The following is a 10,590-nucleotide window of genomic DNA, read 5'->3' as shown; positions in this document are numbered from 1 at the left end:
ATACACACAATTATATATATATATACACACAATTATATATATATATACACACAATTATATATATATAGCAGAATTAAGATCACTGTCAAATAAAGAATAATCTATCTTTAAGGATGCCAACCATTCAAAATTATCTGTAGAGTGCTGAATGCTAAATTGCCGTGTAAAAAATCAAGTCATTTCTCAGGTCAGAACAGGTTATATGGGTTTAAAACAGTTCTGATGGTAACATCTGCTCTATGTGTAGGTGTGGAGACTATCAAACACATGTTTTACATTAGTCGTAATAGAATAGAGATTTATAAGACAGAGTGTTGGACTTGTCTTTTCTGAACCTGTTCTTGGATGTCTCCTTTGAATAGAATGCTACCAGAAGAAGACACTACTAATTTTCTAGGCCTGAAGAACAAATGTATTATATTTTGGGAGAGGCCAGAAATCCAAAGATGTCAGCAGAACCTGCTCTTTTCTGGTTCACCACCTTAAAACCACATGCATTCTTGACTCTGGATCCCTCCCTCATCTTCAAAACCAGCAACTAATATATTCATTTAACTCATGGGGGTCAAACTGGTGGCCCGCGGGCCGCATGCAGCCCCCAAAGTTATTTTTTGTGACTCAATGCTCTGAAATAAAATGAAAATAGAAAAATTGTTATGAAGAAAATTGTGCTTAGGGGAGATCGAGGAAATACCGTCCACACAATTCCCTCATTACATTTTATTTCAGAGCATCGTGGGGCACAAAAAAATTACCGTGGGGGCCACATGTGGCCTGTGGGCTGCTAGTTTGACATCCCTGATTTAACTCTTACTCTTCTACTTCCTTCTACTTCCAGAATGTAGTGGGTGAGGCATTGGACTGCTACTGGCTGCTCCACAGGAGAAAGATGAGGCTTTCTACTCCTATAAACAGTTCCAGTCTCAGAAACCCACAGAGGCAAATCTCGTCCGTTCGAGAGGGTGGCTAGAAGTCCGCAGCCACTCGAAGAGCATGAGTGGGAGGATTCCAATAGGCTCACTCGGATATCTCCGTGTAATCTTCGTAAAATCAACGCAGTGTTTTTAGTTGCCCTTTATTCAACCTCAACTCACGGTGACCCCGTGCAACAGAAATAAACGTGTTTGGGTCCTGAAACGTCCTCACAATTGTGGCTCCGTTTGAGGCCATTCTGGCAGGCACTGTATCAATTCCTCTTGTTGAGAATCTTCCACTGTTCTCACTGATCCGCTCCTTCAGCAATCACGATGCCCTTCTCCAGGCCTGGGTCCATTCTAAAAATATATCTAGTGTAGGTGAGAAGTCTCACCATCTTTACATCTAAGGAACCTTCTTGCTGCTTTCTTACAAGGACACATGTTTTCCATTCTTCTCAAAGCCCGTTGTGCACTCATTACTCTTCACCAACACCATAATGCAAAGGCATGAATACTTCTTTGGTCTTCCACATTAATTGTTCAGTTTTTGCATAAATATGAGGCAACAAAAAATACTCTGGCTTTTATCAAGTGCACCTTCACTTTCAGAATGACATATTTGTAGACCTTACCGAGGTCTTCTTCAGCACATGCATCCAATGTAAATACACCATTTGATTTCTTGGTGCCTGAAAGCTTCCATAGACATTGCTTTTGAATATAAGCAAAATGAAATCCTTGACACCTTCTATTTTTTTCCTATCTGTCATATGCTGCTTATTGGTTGAGTTGTAAGAATTGCTGTTTTCTTTTCGTTCAGGCATAAACCATAAGAAGGCTGAAGTCTTTGATCTTCATCAGTCAATGCTTGAAATCTTCTTTACTTACAGCAACCAAAATTTTCATCTGTACATCATAGATTATTAATGAGCCTTCATCAAATTCTGGTGCTCTATTCTTCTTTATCAGACCTACCATCTCTAATTATTTGCTCAGCATGCAGATTAAGTGAATATAACTCTAATACACACCTTGTTCTGTTGTAATGATTGCCTCTTGGTCTATGCACAGGTTTCCCGTGAACAAAAAGAAATGTTGCTGAATTTCCAGTCTTTATTATCTTAACAATAATTTGTTATGATCTGGAAAGTCGAATGCCTTTGTGCAATCAATAAAACACAGATTGTTATCTTTCTGTTATTCTCTATGTTCTGGTAGATCTATCTGGTATCAACAATAATATTCTACATCCTCTTCTGAATCCTGCTTAAAGTTCTGGCAGTTTCCTGTCAATAGCTTGCTGAGGCACTTTTTAAATGATCTTCAGCAAAATTTTACTTGTTTTTGTTGTTAATAATATTTGATCATTTCTGCATTTTGTTGCATCACTCTTTTTGGAATGTATACATTTGTTATGTATTTAAATTTTTAATGTATATATTTGTTATGTATTTAAATTTTTTTACAAAACAGCTTTATCACCTTCAAAATACTCTCCATTACACATAATACATTTGTTAAATCTGTGATTCCATTCTTTCTGCTCTTTGCTTCTCCCGGTGATTCCATTCTTGGAAACATTTTTGAAACTCATCTGTTCAGATGTTGGCAACACCTCCCTCATTTTTTCTTCACCTCTTCTACACCGTCAAATTGCTGTCTTTTCATGCCCCTCTACATTTGCGGAAACAAAAAGAAGTCACACAGAATGAAGTCAGGTGCATGGGGTAAGAGAGACATGCTGCTTTTGCCCAAAACAGGTGCACTGAGATGACTGTTTCGGCAGGTGCGTTGTACGATGGCAAAACCAGTCCCCATCTGCCACAAATCAGACCTTTTTGTTGCACACTGTTAGGAAATCTTTTTAGAACCTCTAAATTGAGAACTTGATTAACAGTCTGATCTGGTGGAATGAACTCCAAATGCACTCTCCCTCACAAAGAAAAAGCATCATCATGATCTTTGGTTTCACGTGAAGAGTCCTTTTGGGGTGAGGTAAGGATGTCATTTTCCACTCTGGATTGATGTTTCCTTTTGGGGTCAGAAGAATAGCACGAGGTCTCATCACCAGTAAAGATCTTGGGGAAAGTCTAGGTCACTTCAGAGCTGTTCTTTTAAGCACGTCATTCTTCCACTTGATGCTACTTTTCCTCGGGCCACCCAAAACCCAAGGCAAGAATTTCACAGTGACACTTCTCATTCCCAGTTCTTCCTTTAAAATTCACTGAACCAAGCTCCAAGATAGTCCAGATGACTTCCCCATCCCTTCAATGGTCTGTTCGTTTCGAGCACACGTGCACAAATTTTGTCGATATTTTCGTTTGTTTGGGAAGTTGCTGGATGATCTAGGACGAGGTTTGTCATCAATCAATATTTCACCTTTTTTGAAATGAGAAAACCACTCACACACTTGAAGTTTTCCCTTGTGCTGTCCTGGGAAGCTGTGTTCAACATCATAACCGTTTCTGCAGCATTTTTCCTGAGCAGGAAAAATTTGACAGCCACAAGCTGTTCTCTTAAATTGGCCATCACAAAACAAGGTGTGAGCAAAATTACTTTTATGAAAGAATTCGCTGTGGCCAGAGAGAACTTTCTCAGGCGTGGTCTGGGCCCACTAACTCAGAGTGAGTTGCTGATGCTCACCTAGTGGGAAAAATGCATACTAAGAAAGTTCTGTTCAGCAGAGTTTTTTTTAAAAATGTTTTTGGGGTTTTTTGCTTCTCTCTCTCTCTCTGTGTGTGTATTCCACTCAGTTGGCCAAGTAACTGTCTTTCAAAGAACTTGCCACAAACAAATGAGTGCTCCTAGTATATTGTATTCTTTGGAACCTAGGTGTTTGATAATGCATTATTGCAGCCTGATGCTTTCCTTCGATACCACTGGTTCTGTTCCCCACCCCCACCCCCTCCCTTCAAAACCATTTTATTAGGAGTTAATACAGTCATCATATCATTTCATAGTTCAATCACATCAAGTAGTATTATACAATAGCTACCACAGTTTCAAAATATTCTCTTCCTTCTTGAACTCCTTGACATCAGGTACCTTTTACCCAGCCCAACTACCACCAACACTGTAACCCACAGCTCCCTCCACTCCTTTTCCCACTTGCTGTTCCTATGGGTCCATCAATCATGGGTTTCTTATACTGAAAAGTAAAGAAACACATAACAAAATTTCAAGAGGGTGACCCCCAATGATATAACACATCTGAGAAAACGACAACAACAACAAAATTTAGAAAATGTTGAAAACCAGATGAAGCCTAACGTGCATCAGAGTGGGTAAATGGTGACATGGTTTTATGTGCTCAGATCAGGTTTATCATTTTGATTTTTTATCCTCATCTCTCCAACACACTCCATTTGGTTACCACTTTCCTCCATTCCCTTTAATATGGATAGTGGGAGATTGCCAGAGATTTATTTCCTATATAGTTACCTCAAATATATCTTGGGCTCCCACTGTCATGTATTCTCACAATTTAGGGTCAAATACTCTTCCCTCCTACAACTTTGGATCATATGAGTTACAGTCCTTTGGTGACTGATGATGGAGTGCTTCTTCCACATAGACATCATTGTCATCTCACTTAGATGCCTGCGTGTTTGGAAACAAGGCTTTATGATCCTAGATGCTACCTGAGCCCAGCACCATCTAATTTCTTCATCACCCTTTGCTATGTCACCCATTTCCTCTGTGTTCCCTTCAAACAGGACCATGATGTAAGAACTAATTGTTCTTACATTGGAGCTAGAATTTATTGAGAGCCCCAAACCAATTCCTGAGTCTTTTAAAAATATGCCGTTGACTCTCTTTCAAACCTCATTGTTAATTTATAGTAGATAGTATTATCAATCATTCCCTGGGACATAAATATCTTCCATTAATATTATCTTTGATTAGCCCCTGGTGCTTTTTGAAGTCCTATTGAGAGACTAATATCTGGGCAATGTAGGCTAACTCCATGTCACAGTACCTGAATTGTGCACTTGTATATAATCAAACTTTTTATTTCTGGATGCTATTTACAGAAACAGTGGGAGGTGATTGTCTACAAAAATTTGCAAAAATATTCTCTGAGAATGTGAACCACAGATTTGCCAGAATAATATTATGTTATTACAGGATATAGGGCATTGATGAAGCAAGACCATGTTTGTCTGCCTACCAACAGTCCAACGATATTGATGCAGTGGTCTCACACTTCCTCAGACACCATGAGTTTTCTGTCTTAAATCCTCAGGTAGCAAGTGTGTCTGAGGTAGAGTACATTTCTCCCAGTAGATTTACCAAGCTGGATTCCACTGATGCCACCCACAGATCTCACTGATGCCGCCCTGAAGATCCAGCAGTCCACAGTTCCATACTTGGGACACCAGGATGTGCCCAGAAACCTTGGTCACTCTGGTTTGTTTAGTGCATACTATCAGGATCAGTCCCCACCTAGGGTCCCCCAAGGCAGTTTTAGTATTCTTCCCCCCACCTGTAATCAGTTCACCCACTTTTCCTACCTACAGTCATGCATTTGTGTTCCCCGGGATGTGTTTGGTCCCTTCCCTCTCTCCTGACTTGACTTTCCCATCAGTATCGCACAGCCTCAGATAGAGATATCAAGCTGTCCAGTGGGTCCTCATCATATCTTCACATGGCAGCCACTCGATAGACAACATCCCCTTCCCCGCCCTTAACTATGTGATCCTAGCTGACGTGAGGAGCAATCTTGCTTAGTGACCTTCACGATACACGTATAGAAGATGCTGTGTGGTTCATTGGCGCCAGTCAGGCTCTCTGCCAGGCTGTCTGGCCACCCTGACTGGAAGAATGGATGCCATGAAAACCTGAGCTTGTTGCTTGTTCCCATAGCAGTGTACTCAAACAGTATGTATCCTTTTGTGGTTGATTAACTTCACGTAGCATAATGTCTTCCAGATCCATGTCACGAGATGTTTCATGGTTTCATCGCCGTTTTTAGGGATACGTTGTATTCCATGATGTGAGTATACCAGAGATTTTTTTATCTAGTCTTCTACTGATGGGAATATAGGCCGTTTCCAACTTCTTGCTATTGCAAACTGCTGCAATGAGCACTGGGGGAGCATACATCTGTTTGTGATCTCTTTCTTATTTCTTTGGGGTATATGCCTAGTAATAATATTGCTGGGTCATGTGGTACTTTAATTTCTATCTGTTTTAGGAATTGTCATAGGCCTTTCCACAGTGGCTGTACACATGTACAAACCCACCAACAGTGAATGAAAGTTCCAATCTTACCACACCCTCTCCAGCATTTGTTGTTCTCAGTTTTACAAATCATCTGTCCGGGTCCTTTTTCACCTTCTCAAAGGGTTGATAGGTTTTCTCTTGTTGTTGACTTGTAAAATTCTGTAGATTTTAATAATTAGCCCTTGGTCAATTAAGCCATTGCTAAACATCTTTTCCCAATCCGTGGGCCCTCTGTTTACTCTTTTAATGAAATCTTTCAATGCACACAAGTGTTTTAATTTTAATAGCTCCAACTCATCTATTTTTTCTTCCATCGAGTGTGTTTCCTTTGATATCTCTGGTAGCCTATGGGCTAGCATATTTGTCCCAATTTTCTCATTGATGATCTTGATAGTTTAGGGTTTGACATTTAGGGCTTTGATAAACTTTGAAATTGTTTTTGTGCGTGGGGTGAGATATGTGTCTTGCTTGATTCTTCTGCATATGGACATCCAGTTTTTCCAGAACCATGAAGAGGGCATCCCCATACCATTTATTGCTTATTGGGCCTTTGTCAAAAATCAGTTGTCTGTATGCGGATGTTTTTATTTCTGGGTTTTCTATGCTGATCCATTAGTACCATTGGTTCTTGATCTTATGCTTCCTTTTTGAGATAGTTAAAGTTTATTGTTCCTATCTGTACTATAAACACATGTGGGCTTAATTGAAAGGAGGAGAGATAAATGGCTCAGTGAGCCTCGCCTTTCTAGTTTTCGGGTCTCTTACTTTGTGAGGGTCAGACCAGAGTGTAGTTGCCTTAGCCAGTTCCCTGCTTCACCTGGCAAGGCTCACTTCCTGCAAGACATCCCTGAGGAGAAGCTACATGGACCTACGCCAATGTAGCCCTGGGTGCTGGAGCAGCCATTTGGAGACCCTTGCCAGCGCTGAGATGCTCACACGTTCTCTGATTCGGCTTTCCTCCTGTAGTCGGCATCATAGTGTTTGTTTTGTGAGACATAGGAGGACTTTGTGGATTGGTGTTGGACATAGGGGTTAATGTTGGACTTGTGGGCTTGGGCAACACTGGGTTGGGATGTTTTCTTGATGTGCACTTACCCTTTATATAAACTCTCTCTTATACATGAGCTTCTGTGGATTTGTTTCTCTAAAGTACCCAGACTAACACCCTTTTGAAATGACTGAATTTTGATCAATTCTTTTTGGGGGTGGGGGGAGCAGTACATTTACTTTGTGTATTCTTTCCATCTCTTTCTTTGCATGCTTTTTATTTTGCCCGTAGAATCCTTCAATATTTCAACTCCAGGATTGAGACCTTTCTTCATTACTTTCGGATTGAGAAATACTGTGTGGGGGTCTTCTTTTTGATTTTCTAACTCTAGGTTTTTGAACTTTTAATTATAATACTTCATTTTGTCTTCTCAAACCGTTCTTTGAAATCTTTATTTTTACTTCTTTTACTTTGTTTCTTCCATTTGCTTTAGTTTCTCTTCACTTAAGAACAAGTTTGAGTCTTTTCTGACAACCATTTTGGTGTTCAGTTTTGTGTTTTTTTAATGTCATTTTGCTATCTTCCTGTACAATGTCCTTGATAGTCTAGTCTAATCTTTGGTCATTAGTGTTGCATGAACAAGGTCTATTCTTCACAATCATCAGATTAGCAACATTATTTCCATCGGTAAGTTTACTCCTTCCTTCCATGTAATCTATTCACATTTTCTAGGGTTTACGGTATAGTGATTTTCCGGGAGCCATCATTAGATCTACCGTTGATTTGGCTGGTGGTATTAGGTGGCTTTGAATCTGTCTCAGCACACAGAGGGTCCATGTACAACAGAATGAATCACTGCCCAGTCCTGAACCACCTTCACAATTGTAATGTTTGAGCTCGGTTTTTGCAGCCTCTGTGTCAACTCATGTGGTCAAGAGGCTTTCTTTCCACTTTACCAAGCACGCTTTCCTTTTAGAGGGACTGGCGTCTACGGATAACATGTCCAAAGTATGTGAGATCAAGTTACCCATCCTTGCCGCTAAGGAGCACCCTAGTTTTGTTTCTTCTGAGGCAGATTTATTGCTTATTTTGTAAATCCATGGTATATTCAATATCCTTTGCCAGCACCGTAATTCAAATAAATCAATTCTTCATTCTTCTTTATTCAATATCCGGCTTTCATATGCATATGAGGAGACTAAAAATACATAGCTTGGATCAGGCATATGTTAGACTTCAACGTGTCATCCTTGTTCTTCAATGCTTTAAGGATTTTGTGTGCAATAGATTTGCCCATGCAACATATCACTTCTACTTTTATTAGCACTGATGATGGATCTTAGCAAGGTGAAATCCTTGATAACTTCTATCTTTTCCCCATTTATCATAAGACCTGTTGGTCCTATTGTGAGAATTTGCATTTTCTTTACATGGAGTTGTAATCTATATTGAAGACCGCAAACTTTGATCTTTATCAACAAAGCTCCAAGTCCTCCCCACTTTTAGAAAGCAAAGTTGTGTCATGTGCACATCAAAGGTTATTAATAAGCCTTCCCTCATTCTTTTTTTCTTTCTTCCCTGTCTTTTATTTTAATTTCTTTATTTTTAATCATTTCGTTGGGGGCTCTTACTCCTCTTATGACATTCCATACACCAATTGTATCAAGCATATTTGTACATATGTTGCTATCATAATTTCCAAAACATTTTCTATTTGAACCCTTGGTATGAGCTCCTCTTTTATTCCCTCCCCCACTCCCCACCCTCTCCCACCCTCATGAATCCTTGATCAATTATGTACTGTTATTAATATTTCATGTCTTACATTATCCGTTGTCTCCCTTCACCAACATTTCTCTTACTCATCCCTTTGGGGTGGGAGGAGGCTATATATCTAACCTTGTGATGGGTTCCCTTCCCCCCCAACCCTCTTGATATTGCTACTCCCACTATTGTTCCTGGGGGGTTTATCTGTGGTAAATTTCATGTGTCAAGAGCACTTATCTGTACCAGTGTGTGTTCTCCAGTCTAGCCAGATTTGTAAGGTAGAACTGGATCATGGTAGTGGGGGGAAGGAAGCATTCAGGAATTAGAAGAATGATGTGTTTAGTCGGTGCTATCCTGCAATGTGGTTGAATCATCCCTTCCTTATAACCCTTCTGTGAGCCTGCCCTCAATCTTGATGCCAAGTTCTTCTTCATATAGTCCAGCTTTCAATTTTAATTATCTTCAACAAAATATTACTTGCTTATCTGCTTGTGTCACTAATAATAACATTGGATCATTTCCTCATACATGTTGGTAATCAGTAGTATGAATGAAATTTAAATTTGAAGTTAAATTTCAATTAAATAAAACTTTGATAGATTATACACTATATTCATAAAGCATAATTTGAGATACAGATGCAATCTAATATATTCCAATGAAAAATTTGGTCTCAGCACTTGTCCTAGTGTGTTTTACACTTTTCCTGCAACTCTGTTAGACTTGATGTGAGAAGCACAAATACATGTGCCAAACAAAGAGCATATAGGTTTTCATTTTCAGCAAATTTGTCACAGTGGTTAAATATTTGGCCACTAACAAAAGGTTGGCAAGTTGATCTCCATGGGATAAAAGATCTGCTCCTTTTAACTAGATTGCAGCTTCAAAGCCGATGAGGTAGTTCTAGTCTATCAAATAATGTTCCAGGAGTCAGAATTGACTTGACTCTGTACTCAGATTAAGTATGGTGAAAAGACACAACTCTGACATGCATCTGTCCTGATTTTAAACCATGCAACATCCCCTTGTGCCACTTTGTTGTTCAAAATTGATGTGAGTTTTAAAATCAAGTATAAATCATTCTGTGCAATACACCTGGCTTTGCATTTGCATAATGTTTTCTTGATAATACCTAACAATCACTTCCTACATGGTTATAAGTAACACTTTTGACTTACTGGCATTGATAAGCTATTCTTTGTCAATATGCCGAGACATTGTAGTTTTAGTCGTTAGTACCATCAAATCAATTCTCCCATGCTTCAGTTTCAAAAAAAAGTTAAATTATAACAGGTCTTATGCAAAATTGTCAATGGAGATGGAGACTTTTCCAAAATAGAAACAAAAATAATTGGTCAGATAGTAAGAAGTTCTATGAACATATATAAATGCATATTATGCATACATATATTGCAGTTAATCTCTTTAGTAATATATGACATTACAATTGAGGGCAGATTCCTCGTCTACATTTTGCTTATAACCCATTATAGTAAAGCAGATCTAAGCAAAGGGCTGTGTTACCAAGGGAAGTTGGGTACTGTCTCCTTGGGGGCATAAATATAGTTTTCCATCTGCTTGAAACTGTTTAGGTGAAACATGCCTGAAGTCAGGGACTGAATCAGATGATCTCTGGGGGTCTCTTTGAGCCTTTTGAATCTTTGAGAGACATTTCTAATCAGCATGCTAATG

The sequence above is a fragment of the Echinops telfairi genome, unplaced genomic scaffold, assembly GCF_000313985.2.
Source record: "Echinops telfairi isolate 266 unplaced genomic scaffold, ASM31398v2 ScPeMD7_6;HRSCAF=24_1, whole genome shotgun sequence".
Taxonomy (NCBI): domain Eukaryota; kingdom Metazoa; phylum Chordata; class Mammalia; order Afrosoricida; family Tenrecidae; genus Echinops; species Echinops telfairi.
This window is presented reverse-complemented; position numbering follows the sequence as displayed.